Raw genomic sequence first — 14113 nt, 5'->3', positions numbered from 1 at the left:
TGAAACCCTCATTCATGCCTTTGGTTCCGCTAGACTTGACTATTTCGATGCTTTCATGACCAGCCTCCCCTCTTCCACCCTACATAAATTTGTGCTCATCCAAAACTCTGCTGCCCTATCTTAACTCGTACCAAGTCCCGTTCACCCATCACCCCTGCGCTTGCTGATCTACATTAGCTGCTGGTCCCACAACACTTTAATTTTAAAATCGTCATCCTGGTTTTCAAATCCCTCCATGTCCTCACCCCTCCTTATCTCTGTAACCTCCTCCAGCCCTACAAGACAGATCTCTGCGCTCCTCCAATTCTGGCCTCTTGCGCATCCCCAATTTAAAGCATTCCATCATTGGCAGTTATGTTTTCAGCTGTCTTGGCCCTAAGCTCTGGAATTCCCTCCCTAAACCTCTCCACCTCTCTCTCCTCCTTTAAGATGCTCCTTAGAACCTACCTCTTTGACCAAGCTTTTGGTCATCTGTCCTGATAGCTCCTTCTGTGGCTCGGTGTCAAAATGTTTTTATTGATGACGCTCTTGTTAAGTGCCTTGGGACGTTTTGCTGTTAAAGTCGCTATATAAATGCAAGTTGTTGTTGTGAAATAGTGGCCCTAACTTTCTGCAGCGAGTTTAATTCATACTTGCAGCGCAAATCCAGCAATTTCGTGAAGCTTATATGGAGGTTGAGGAGATCCCCTTTATGCAATGCTAATTGGTCAGCAATTTGTGGCGATTTGCAATTCATGGCATATCTGTGCATATATATATATAATATATATATCTTTTAACTAACATTGTACTTTTAAAACAGTCCAATTTTTTTTTATTGAAAAGCACACCACAGACTTTTACCAGCATTTCTTCTTGATCATTATTCCGAAGAATAGCAGTTATTTTGTTTTCATCACCTTAGTAAATACATTGACATGTTGATTCTGTACCAAAATAGAAGTTTATATGTTAAAACAAATATGGGAATGTTGCACCAGCAAAGGGGATGGAGGGTAGGGAGGAAGAGGACAAGGCTGTACTATTCCATCCCTTTTGTATTAGGATGTGTGTTGGCACTTTTCAGCAAAATTACATTTAAAACTTTGTGTGCTCTATTGTATTAATCTGAAAAGGAACAATATTGTAATTTCTGTTGCTGTCTCTGAAAGGTCCAAAGTGCATACAATGATGATCAACAGAATATATACAGATTAATTGATCTCCCATGGCATTGCTTCCAGACATACAATTGAGCTCTCTTCTGCTAGGAAGTGTTCAGTGGGTTGCAATTGGGTGAAAGACCAGTGGTCTCTATTTCTGCAATCTGATTAGTTGAAAGGACTCTACAATGTTACATTACACATAACTCTATATTATAAAAACAGAAGAGATGTTAAATCAGATCAGGTGGCAATCATAGTGGCCAATATGTTGGAGCTCCAATACGTCACACCATAGAATGCCTTCGCAATTTCTTCACTGTAAGTTACTAATTTCAGCTACTGTTCCCCTTAGAGCAGAGAAGGCTAAGAGATTTGATCGAGGTGTTTAAAAGCATGAAGGGTTCAGATAGAATAAATAAAAAGCTGTCTCCAATGACTGAAGGGTCGATAACTAGAGGGCACAGATTTAAGGTGATTGGCAAAAGAATCAGAGGCGACATGAGGAAAAACTTTTTTACGCAACGAGTGGTTAGGATTTGGAATGCACTGCCTGTTAGGGTGGTGGGTACAGATTCTATAGTAGCCTTCAAAAAGGGAATGGGATAAATACTTGAAGGAGTACTACCCACCCCAGCCACAGTCTGTTTGCCCTCCTGCCATCTGGGAGACGCTACAGATGCATTCGCACCCGTACGACCAGATTTAGGAACAGCTTCTTTCCCAGGGCTGTCATCCTACTGAACTCCACAAATAAACTCTAAAGCCTGCACATCTGCCAATGCACTTTATTATGGTTATGTTTATGTTAATGTATTACAAGCCAAATGTATGTTGAATGTTTAAATGTCTTAATCTAAATGTACACTCTCGGGAGCCGCAAGCCTACATTTCGTTGTACTGCACTTGTGCACTAACAATGACAATAAAAGTTGATTTGATTTGATTTGCTTGTAGGGATACGGGGAAAGAGCGGGTGAGTGGGACTAACTGGACTGCTCTTCAAAAGTGCCGGCGCAGGCTCGATGGGCCGAATGGCCTCCTTCTGTGCTGTACTATTCTATGATTCGATACGTTGCTTTGTGGTGCATTTTGTAAGTGCAGGGTTCCCAAAATTCCCGCACTCCCCAAAATTATGGATCAAGGGGCATTGTTTGGACAAGTTATTAAAACCAGGGTACCCAAAATGGCTTCTGCAGCCTCGTGACCAAACCGACAGGATTTTTAAAGCAAGGTTCTGCAGACAAGCAGGCCCGGAGATGAAACTTAAAATGCAGGAATCTGTGAAAAAGGACTCTCTGGAGCCAGCCAGACAAAGTAAACACAGAATACGCATTCATTCGACTTGAAACAAATCAAGCTAGAATGCGCCTAGAATCAAGGCCATTAGGTTTCTGCATATTTAATCGGTAACAGCTCACAGTAGCCATTAAGTCAGGATGGGGACAATTAAGTCTTATCCATGACAAACAACCAGGACATCGGGGCCATTAGACCCGGAGACAACCACTCCAAAAATCGTTAAAGTAAATGGTTGTAATCATTTAAACAAGCCCGCCAAAAGTTAAATAATGGACTGACCTGATTTGGCACACAGATAAGGAGTTGAAGAACGGGTATAATTGTAGGCCCATCAGTGGTAATCATCTCTCGCTTCGCTTAGCTCTCTGATCTCTTGCTTGTGGCCTCGGCCTGCTGCCGCTCGTACTCGCGCCCTGGCCTTGTGGCAGGCTCTCTTCTCACTCCCCATGCCGCTCAACAACCAAGGACGTCCATTACACCGGGGCCAAACGCGGGAGGAGAACGAGATCCGAGTTCAAAACCACACAGGACACACAGGCCACAGATGAGACGAAGAAGAAGGTAAACCAATAAAAGCAGAGAAGGGCAGCAAAAGACGCATTGGGAAAATCCAAACGTCTAGTTATAAGCTGGCATTTGGTGAATAAGTTGGTGTTGCAAGCATGAACAGTGCGAATAAGCAGGCGTTCGAAGAGTGGGTGGCAGCGCCCGTGACGAATAAACTAGCATTCGAAGCATGGGTAGTAAAATCTTTTAGACGATAAAGACTGCCAATCAACCCCGACCGTAACATTACCGCCGGCGACTGCTCGAGGGAGAAGAAAACCCATCGCGACAAGATGACGACGGTAGCTGAGGAAAAAGGCGGGTGCTTCGCATCAACGACTTCAGCGCCGCGCCGAGACCACGTGGCGACGGGGTACCCCAAAGGACAGCAGGAGCGGACCTCAAAACTCATAACCGTTTAAGCAACAGGTTTTGGATCGGTGAGCATGAATTCCTGGTCCCTCAGAGCTTAATCTAGTTAGGTATAGGGGGTGGGATAAGGATAAGGGGATTGTTTAATGTAGTTGTTTTTCCTCGATGTGCCGTGTGTTCCCCATTCCCATATAAGTGTAATTGTTTATGCCTGTAATTTTCATAAGATTGTTTTATTCTTTTAATAAAATTTGGTTTTCTTGCACCAAACCACTTGTCTACTCGATTTTCTGTATCGCCGCCTGTACCTAAGTCCGATGTCTAGAACCCAGGGGTGTGGGAGCGATTCGAACCACTCAAAGGGGACAGAGGTGAAGCTGGCTGGGCACGACCCACCACCCCCTACAATTTCAGAGAAGATTGAGCCAGAGACTCAAGTGGCAGTTATATCAAGGCAGAGTGGCAGCATGCAGCAATGTTTGTGAATGTCTTTGAATCCTTCTCTAGCAGTCATGAGCTTGCTCAGGGTGCACACGGTTGCTAGGACACGGTTTAAACAATCCCACACTCTGTAACTTGGCTGTCCTGCTCGGGTTAAAGCACATGCGAAGTGGATTTAGATAGAGTAAATAAAGAGAAGCTGTTTCCAATGGCTGAAGGGTCGATAACCAGAGGGAGCAGATTTAAGGAGATTGGCCAAAGAACCAGAGGCGACATGAGGGAAAACCTTTACACACAAGTGGTTAGGATTTGGAATGTACTGCCTTATAGGATGGTGGATACAGATTCAATTGCAGGCCTTCAAAAAGGAATTGGATAAATACTTGAAGGAAAAAACATTGCAGGGATATGGAGAAAGAGCGGGACTAATTGGATTGTTCTTTGAAAGAGCTGGTGCAGACTCAACAGGCTGAATGGTCTCCTCCTTTACTGTACGATTCTCCTTTACTGTACGATTCTATGAAGTCACAGAAAACCAAAGAATGGAGAGCAAGAATTTACCACAGGAGAGAAAATTTGATGGGACGTCACCCTGGGCGGTACCTCCTCGTTGTCAGTTTTAGAATGCAACTGCAGAGACCTTGATGTATCTGCTCTTTTGTGAGATGATCACAGTGTGTTAATTAAAACTTTTACTCCATTAGCTGAATAGGTCTAATGTTTGATATCAATTGGTTCTTTTTGGTCACACTTTGACTTCTGAAACCACTATTAATGAAAACTAGTTGATCTTCTGTGGCATTGCGCACAGTAAATCTGCCATCTTAGTGCAGCTGATTTCTCTATTCAGCTTCTCTCTCTGTCTTCCTGCTTTTATTTCCTCTGGGATGGGAAGTGGTGGACGTTATGGCGCTGTATGGCAGGAAAGCAACCTACAAATCGCTGCAGGTTGCATTTAGAGTGGGGGGTTACAGGGAAAATGTGGCTCACTTCTCTTCCCTCTCCCAATCATTTGTTTTACCCCAACCACTTTTCTCATATTGCAGCATCTAACCCTTCGTCTTTCCACTACACTTTTTACTTGCTACCACCCCATTACTGCACTGCCTTTTCCTCTTTAAACTACCAGTTCAACCCTCTGGCATCTTCTCATACTGTTGTCACTGCCTCATCCATAACCTTCCATCTACTCCCCACAAGGGGTGGGGGGTTATTGGGAGGCCAGAAGCTCCCCTCACCCTATTTCCCTCTTCCTCCCTGTTTCCCTTAGAGGCTTTTTTTGTTTTCAAATGTCAGTGCTTTTTTTAAATGCCAAATTAGAATAAGGAAACAGGATGTGTCTTACCAATCTGTTTTTGCTAACTTAGTCCTCACCTCTTCTGAAGGTGACAATTCTTACTGAGATACAATATTGGAAAGCAGTATCCCTGGAACTGTGCTCAAGTAGTCACTATTAATGTGTAAAACAAGACAATGAACATCAGTGGGCTATTCAACTATGAAAGGCAACGGAGCCCAATCTTGTCCTCACCAATGCCCACATGTATGCTGTTTCTAGCAGATGTCACTGGAAAGCAAGCTGGAGCAAGAACCTTGGCTGATTTTCACCTCCTTAGCCCAGGGATGCTGAGGCCAATTGTAGCACTACAATGACTGGCTAAGGTCAGCTAACAATGACTGGGAACATGAACCTAGAACCTTCTGGTGAGGACGTTTTATTAGTGCAGTGGGTAGTACCTTTACCTACTAGGCCAGAGGTGCTGATCAATAGGTTCAGAAATAATACATGAACACTATAAATTCCTGTATTCTTTTCAATACCTTTATTGGTCTGAAGCAAAAGTGATCTAAGGTAACTTGCCTGTAGGTCTATCCACTTCGGTAAGGTACTGGAGGGGCACTGATGCCCATGGAACCATATCCATGCCTTATCCACTCGGCACTGCTTGGAAATCTAGTGCCTATTTTGTAATCTTAAATAACACACATGACGATGGAGGATTGTAGTACATTTTAATGACACTTGTATTGAACAGTTTCATAAATCAATTGTGATTTTAGATTTCCACATTCATGTGATAATATTCCATACCAACCCATTGAACTTCCTTAATATATTCCCAATTACAATAAATATATACTCATTTGCAGACTAATGTTTTTCTATCAGTACTCAAATAGCGATCGATAGACAAGTAATATTAGTTTTATTAGATTCTTTTAATTCAGTACTTTGGAATAGTAATGATATCAAATATTTCTTTGAAGCTAATTAAATGTTAAACATGTGTTTCTTTATGTGACTTTACAATATTTCTTGTTCAAATAAAAGGATTTAGAAACGGTGCTATTTTTTTCTAATACAAAAAACATTAGAACTGCTGCATAGATCTGTCTCAAATACATTTTAAATGTTGGAAATAACCAACTGAGAGGATGTGTGGTGGAAGAAAGACTCTTCTGTTCTCCAGGACTGCAAACTAAATCACTTGTGGCCTAAAAACAGCAATTTCCTGAAGAAAATATTAGCTCCAGTAGATTGATATTCTTTAGACATCAATTTACTTCCACTAATTTTATTAGTGCTGTGTTTGTCAAAGTTACATAATGGGGTTCAACTAATTTCAAGCCCCAATTTCTGATAAAATAGCTTTTATTCCAAGTTTCAATACACCCTAATACATAAAGGCAAGCAGATCCAACCATGTTTTTTAACATGACACAAGATAAAGTAGATTACATTTAATTTCTTCACGTGAATAAAAATTCAGTTGGTACAAACCAAATGCCAATTGCAGTAATTTCATTAGTTTTTCCTCACAGTTCAAAACAGTTTTATATTTATATAATCTTCAAAAAAAAGGACTTAACTTGAAAATTAGCATTTACATAGTCACCTGAAAAAAATTATAATTTTAGTAGTGCTTCTCTTGATAAATTGTGACAAATATGTCCAGCATGAAAAATGACAGACTTTTCCATTTTGAAACTTTGCTCCATTTAAAACAAGTTCTGCTTCTGACACATTTAATACAACCGTATAGAACATGTTTTAAAAAGAAAACCAATATGAATATGCCCTATTTAAGGGTTGTAGCAGTGAGGAATAGTAAACATGAGCAACACTTGCTATGTAGACTCAAAAATACAAATCTGTATTGTTTAGACATAAAACTGAGTTTCTGGATCAAAAGCTTAGAACTGGAAAACAAAAACTTCTCTCTGCTTCCCCCCACTCCAAACATTTGTATATTTAGTACTGAAACCATCAATTGTAAATTGAAACTAGATGTGTTCACTCAACAAAGTTTTTGAATTGTGATCGAACAGCACAAGTGCATCAGTCATATACATAATTTACATAGTGATTTGTGATCTGTATATAGCACTGATACTGGTTGCATATTAGAGTTAGAGTTTAACTAGAATTCTCAACGAAATTTTAGCCAGCCACGTTCCTCAAATTGCTGGATAACAAGAACTGCTGCAACTTGTATAATATAATGCATTTGTTAACACCAACCAAAATAAGAAAAAAAAATACATTCAAGTAAGGCAATATGGTAACACTATTACACTAAATCCTTTCTGAAACACAATAGTTTAATTCTTGCCCCCAATTGCAACAATGCACATTAAAATTTAAACAAGTCAGTCGCCATTGTCTTTTCCTTTTTTTGGGGTGGGGGCTGAAAAAGAATGGCAAGACTCTCTTTAGAAAATCATTTTACTTTCTTTGAGTTTCTGTGTTACACACACCATCCCTGAGTGAGAAATGACCTGCTCCCTGGCCTCCACTAATGCTACAGAGATTAGCTGATAAAAGTACAAGAGTGGTCCAGAGATGATGATTCTCTATAATTTTCCCTCTTTCTCTCCCTGTGGGTAACACTTGGCCTCTGTTCATGGTTCTTCATAGCAGCATGGCTAAGATCGATAGTTATATTGGACAGAGCAGCAGGCATTAATCTGTGTTCCCACAACTTACATTTATATAGCAACTTTTAAGAAAACATCTCAACGAACTTCACAGTAGTGAAATGAACACGAGCAATAGTAGGAGAGTTAAGGAAGCTGACGGAAACATGGTTGAAAACATAGGTTTTGACAAGTCTTTTAAAGGCAGGGGGAGAAGTAGCAGGGTGAAGCAAGCTCCAAAGAGTAGGGCTAAGACAGCTGACAATGTGCCACTGGTTGATACAGCAGAGAAAGGGGAAGGAATGCACAGGAGCTCAGAGTCTGAGGGCCAGAGGGCATGGGCCTGAACCTAAGGCTGGAGGAGGTTATAGAGGTTGGGAGGGTGGGGGGTGATAATATGGAGACATTTGTAAACGAGGACATTGATTTTCATTTGTGATCTCTACAGGCTGTACATCTTTACTTGCATTTCAGATGCCAATCGATATAAGGACAGGGACAATGAGATCCAGAAGGTCAAACTGGGCCTTACTTCAGATGTTTCAACATTAGCACATTTCAACAAGGCAGAATACCTGGTTTTGCATCAAGGTTTGAAGCTGAGAGATTAAGGCTACAGTGACTAAATATTGATACCCTTCCTACCAGAAAATGGTGTGTCACACAGAGGGAAAATACATTGAAAATATGACCCTGAAAAAAGGTAACGATAAAGGTCCCAAACATAGTATTATTTGATTGAACAAAAAAATAGCAAATTAATTTTTAATTTATTCATCCACATATTTAGTTGTTCTCTCAAGAATAACAAAATGCGCGTTTAGAAAATCCCAGTTCTAAATAATACAATGGTCAGTACTACTGGTTGTGCACACAATTGCTTGAATCTCTTTTTTGCATTACAGATTCCAATCAATATTTGGATAGGGACTAGAGTCCAGCAGATCAAGCAAGGTTACTGCATATATCTCGTTCAACATCATATCTGGTTTTACATCGAAACATGCTGGAAGAGGGAAGGTTAATTAGGGGCACAGTGACTAAGCATTGCATTACAGTTGATATTTTAGTTGTAAATTAAGAGGAATGCACTAACATGCATCAGTACAGATGCCGTCACCATAAAGATCCGCTTGAACATTGTCTCAATTGCTTGAAAAACTGAAAGCTGTAAAGTCTGTACAATGCCATAAAATAGTAATATTGAACCTGATCTTTTATCTTATTTGACAACAATACTGGTGAGGAAACATGCACAGTCAAGTTTTAAATATTAAGACCTTATTTGGACACCTGAACTACGAAAGTGGAGCGTACAAGTAAATATTAGTGATCAACTGACCGCAATACAACAGAAGTTATAAAAGAGACAATACATGTATGAGCCATTTTTTGTAAATAATACGCTACATTTGCAATGTTCCTGTTTGTCAGAATGTTTATGAATGACCTCCGAAGTGAAATCAAGTCATCTGCAATAGGCTAAAATGTTAAATAATCCTTGGTACCCTATTCAATATGAAAGAATATTAGTGGTCACTTTACTCCAGTTGTCCAGTATAGTTATAGCGTAAACTATCAAAATATTAGTTGGACAATTAAACATGGCTACCTGAAATCTAGTGCTGGAACAGGTCACATGTTCATGTCGTGAAGTACAACCATTGACCGTCTTTATCACAGTGATGCAACCTAAATATTCATATGGTTAAAAACATGCAGAAGATTTGTTACATTATCATTCTGTAGGAATGATCAAATTTGGAAATATGTTATACAACACAAGAAATGCTATGGGTGAATGGAGTAGCCATTTTGACAGGCGACCAAATTTATTGGTTATCTGGACTGGCTATAAATGAATTACTATCTAGCCCTGCCTATAGTGATTTTTTGTTGTTGATTTTTTTCATTTTGTTCCCTTCAATAAAAATTGTTCCCTAAATTCTTTGCACCATTTGAACAGGAATCAACTCCTCACACTTTTGCAGGAATACTAGCTGTTTGTCAACATTTTGGGAATTTGATGACCAAGTACAAGACAAGATGATGGCCCATTATAATGCAAGGCGTTTTACATAAAAACAGTGGACTAGAGACTGGATTATGTTTATCCTATGCTGATTAACGCTTAATAATATTGAGCAGAGTTATTTCCTAAAAATCCACTCTGGATTAAATTTTGGTAACCTTAAATTGATTACATCACATGTTTAACCTCAGCGAGGTTGGCACCACAAATCAACTAAACAGAAGTTGCTACAATGCCAGTCACTCAAGGAAAAATACCTTTCACATAGCAACAGCATATCAGATTATCTTATGTTAGCTTTAAATATAAAGCTATATCTAATATAAAAAATTATTCATGCATGGGAGTGATTGCAATGAAACCAGCCTTTGCAAATCTGAAGTGAGTGATTCACAGAGGAGGGCTTCTGTAGTTTAATGGATTTTAAGGCCTTCTGAATTCTCTTTTCTTCCATTTATTATTTTCATATTTTAATACTGTACTTTTCACATTAGCGATACTTAACATTTAAGCTCAAGTGGTTAACAGCTGCTAAAGGGATGCAAATACAACAGGTACTTCTACTTAAACAGATAGGCCTAGAAATTCAGTATAGCCACGTTTGGGGCGCTACAGCCGGGCGGCCGCTAAAGTTTGCGCCCGGCGCAACTTCGCGCCACCTTCGCCGATATTCAGTTGCATCGCCCCAAGAGGTTGCTGCTGCGCTAAAGCAGGCGATGCACGACTATCATTAGGCGCTAAGCCGGCGATCCGGGGCGCTAACACCGAGGACGGGCGCAGCGCAGGTGCGGCGAGTTGCTCAATGAAGGCAGACACGCTGGCGCCGGTCAGCTCTTAAAGGGGAAGGGTCAACTTGTTTGGCTGCCATGCCCTGCACACTGCAGCCCTGAAGCAAGGCCTGACCATTGCTGGTTCATCAGTTCTACGCCCTCAACCATGGGGAAGCCCGCTATTCTTCCAAATCCGATTGCACGCTCTTGCTGCTTGTCCAGGGTCATGGGGAAGGAGATGTACTGACGTCTCCTTCTGAAAAGGGCATTGTTCACCTGGCGGATGCAGCAATGTTCCGCGAACTGGGAGATGTTGGCAATGTCCCCAGTAGCGGATTGGAAGGAGCCAGTGGCACGAAGTTGAGAGCCACCGTCACCTTCACTGCCACCGACAGAGACGTCCTGCTCCTCAGCTGTGGCTGCAGATCTCTGCGAAGCAGGTGGCAGATCTCAGTGACCACCTCCCTTCTGAATCGCAGCCTCCGAACACACTGCTCCTCAGACATGTTCAGATATGAGAACTGCTGGCGGTATACCCTGGGTGGGTAAGGCCTCCTGTGCTGACACCTGTTGGCCAATCTCCGTCTGGCCATGACTGGCACTCTCTCACGGCGTCTCTGATCCCTTTGAATGCAATGCAGAAAGCCAACGTTTCCGCCCATTGCAGCCCCCATTATATGTGGCGACTCAAGGCTATGGCACTGAAAGTGAAATCCAAGTGCAAAGCTCTGGCCTGAAGCCACAAGTACCTGTGCGAGCGCTGAGTCAAAGCAGAAAGCTCTCTGCCTTTGTCTCTCTCCAAATATCCGTCTCTCACACAGAGGGATTGGCACAAAATGGCTGCCACTTATACGGCAGGAGGAGTCCCCTTTAAATAGTGCCCCCCGCGCCCCGCAGCGATTGGGAACCGTTCCCCTCTACCAGTCGCTAGGGGCGCCAGGCGCACAATAGGCCGGCGCCACTGAATTTCCGGTTTGGGGCGCACAAAGGGCGTTGCACGATGAAATGACGTCAGGATCTGCGCGCGCAGCTGAGCGCGCGCAAAGGCTTTGCGCCGCCGCTAAATCTTTACTGAAGTTGGGGAGAGGCGCAGATCGCGCTGCGCCCGGCTGCTAGCCGCCTAGCGCCCCACATCTCCTCCTCCTAAGGCGCTAGCGGCTGGCGCAAACAACTGAATTTCTAGGCCATAGGGTTTTATTTGCCCATTGCCCCAGCTCATATTCCAACTGTTTGAAGTATTTTGAAAGTTTTGCTAAGCCACTTTAACTTAGCAGAGAGTTATTTCTGAAACTTCTTGTTACTGAAACACAAATAGTTGTTCACACAACATAAGATCAGGTCTCATATACCACTGTACTGGAATTAATGTACACACAATGGGTATACTGAGCAAAAGTAATAAAGTATTGGCACTTGAAATATAATGCATTTATAGGTTTTTCGCACAATGCATTGCTAGAGACTTGCTGTACTCACAAGCTTGCATATTTTTCACCTCCACTACTTCTGACTCCTTTCAAATGAAGTATAATAATTTAGCATAATCACAACATCTATGTTAATTTATATCACGTGAGATACTTACAATAGCTAGCCCACTCTGACACTTTTTACAGCTTCATTCAAAGATTTATGGATTTGCTAAAATTTTGTACTTACAGCATTACCAAAATATTAGCACTCTGCATAAAACTATAATTTACACTATTATTAGACAACTAGATTTTTCAGTACTATATACCTCGGTTAAACATGTTACTAACTTATAATGGACACTTAAAATTAGTGTACTTTTTGGTCTCATACAGAATTTGTTTTGTTTTGAATAATTCAGCAGCACAATCTTTGTGTTATAATAAAACTTAATTATAAAATATTCAGAAAGTTAATTACTGGCACATCTAAAAATGTGGAAGGAAATGACTAAACACCACCATCTTTTAAAATCAACACTGGTCATCTGTGCACAATGGGATCAACATTCCTCTCTAGTGCAGGAAATTGTTAATTCCAGGAGGTGCAGCACAGATACATGCATAGATCGAAAGTACAATAAGTACACTACAGCTCAGCTGAATCACCAGTTCTGTTCTTATACAATGGGTCCAAATATAAGCGCTGACACTGTGGTATGAGTTTGATACAACACCAAAGATAAAATTGTGTGCAAATTCACAAATGTTGTAACTGGAATGATGCTCAAGAAAAATCCCCAGGCTAAAGATATTGCTGGAAAAGGTTGCAGAATCAACAGAACGTGGGTACTCCCCAGGATTCACTAGTTCCTAATCTCAGATGGTACACACTTTCCACGAGTGGGTTGAAAATCGTGCTACTCTTGCATTCTTAACAGCTGGCTCAAGAACACCATTGGCAAAGGCTTGGGATAAGTTGCTTCCTTCAGCTGAGATGGTATAGGGTGGGAGGTAGGAATGGGACAATGATATAAGGAAGAAAAACAGTTTAAAAAAGGTATAGGGAAAGGTTGTGGAAATCATTCAAAGATCAGCTATGTCATAAGAAGAAAGTTCCTACAGGCAAGCAAATAACTAATCTAAAACGGTCCATTAAAAAATGATTCAATATTCTTATTTCACAATAAAGCATTTAACTTAAAAAAAAAAGGCAATTCTGCTATACTGTGAATTTTGTATGCAGTGCAAATAGAAAGATCATGCTGGCACACACACACACACATATATATATCTCCAATGTTGATGGTTGAATGTTACAAATAATATATTTATGGATATTATTTATTTGCCTCTCCCAGGAGATCACATGGCTTTTGGGTGGGGTGAAGTCTATTTATTGTGATACATAAGGTATCACTGAGCATTTTCCACTTTCTGTCAGTTCATGCTCTTCAGTGAAATGCAACCTTTACAATGACTCACCGGTCATGTGTCTCCGAGCACAGTTTCCCTTACCTGCACCAAATTTAGAGGAGTTCCAGAAATTCTTTTATACTGTTAACACTACCAGAATACCAATATATGTCTCCATAACCTTAAAAAAATCCCAAAACATTGTATTTCTGTTCTTTTCTTTGATAGTTTGCAAAATATTATTTTAAAAGTACTAATGGAAGAGTTTTTGTATTCTGGTGGAACAGTACAAAAGAATTTCTGAAACTCATCGAAATTTGGTGCAGGTAGGGGAAGTTGCGTTAGGAAGCTGTGTGCTCGGAGACATGGCTGGTGAGTCACTGTAAAGGTTGCATTTCACGAAGAGCATGAACCGACAGAAAGTGGAAAATGCTCAGTTCAGTGACTAGCACCGAAGAGTAAATTCAGCAACTAGGAGATCTAACCACAATCAAGTTGCACAAACACTGAGTTTCAGATCAGATCAGTCACTTTGAGAACTTTTAAGCAGAGTGTTACACTGATGAAGTTTAGCATTGCTGATACAGTACAAGTAAAATTTCCACCGCCACCACCTCATGCAAATTTTCTCCCCAACCCTCCTGAAGCCATCGACTTCTTACAGTTTCACAGGCACCATTTGCCTTCTGTTACCTCATTCAAGTGGCCATTATTTGTGAATTATTCACTCACAGCAAGTATTGGCAAACTATTCTTCCAATG

General features: G+C 40.9%; 1 protein-coding gene across 1 annotated transcript in view; it reads right to left on the bottom strand.

The window, feature by feature from the left end:
- Positions 1 to 5802: 5802 nt before the first annotated feature.
- gan (gigaxonin) overlaps positions 5803 to 14113 on the bottom strand; it is a 125233-nt gene continuing 116922 nt past the window's right edge. Inside the window, exon 12 of the mRNA XM_085991747.1 lies at positions 5803 to 9413. The gene's annotated coding sequence lies outside the window, so the exon portion shown is untranslated. The remainder of the gene's footprint in view (positions 9414 to 14113) is intronic.

Source organism: Somniosus microcephalus, chromosome 6, assembly GCF_052327205.1.
Source record: "Somniosus microcephalus isolate GS21.2 chromosome 6, FLI_Smic_1.0, whole genome shotgun sequence".
Classification (NCBI taxonomy): Eukaryota; Metazoa; Chordata; class Chondrichthyes; order Squaliformes; family Somniosidae; genus Somniosus; species Somniosus microcephalus.
This window is presented reverse-complemented; position numbering and strand designations above follow the sequence as displayed.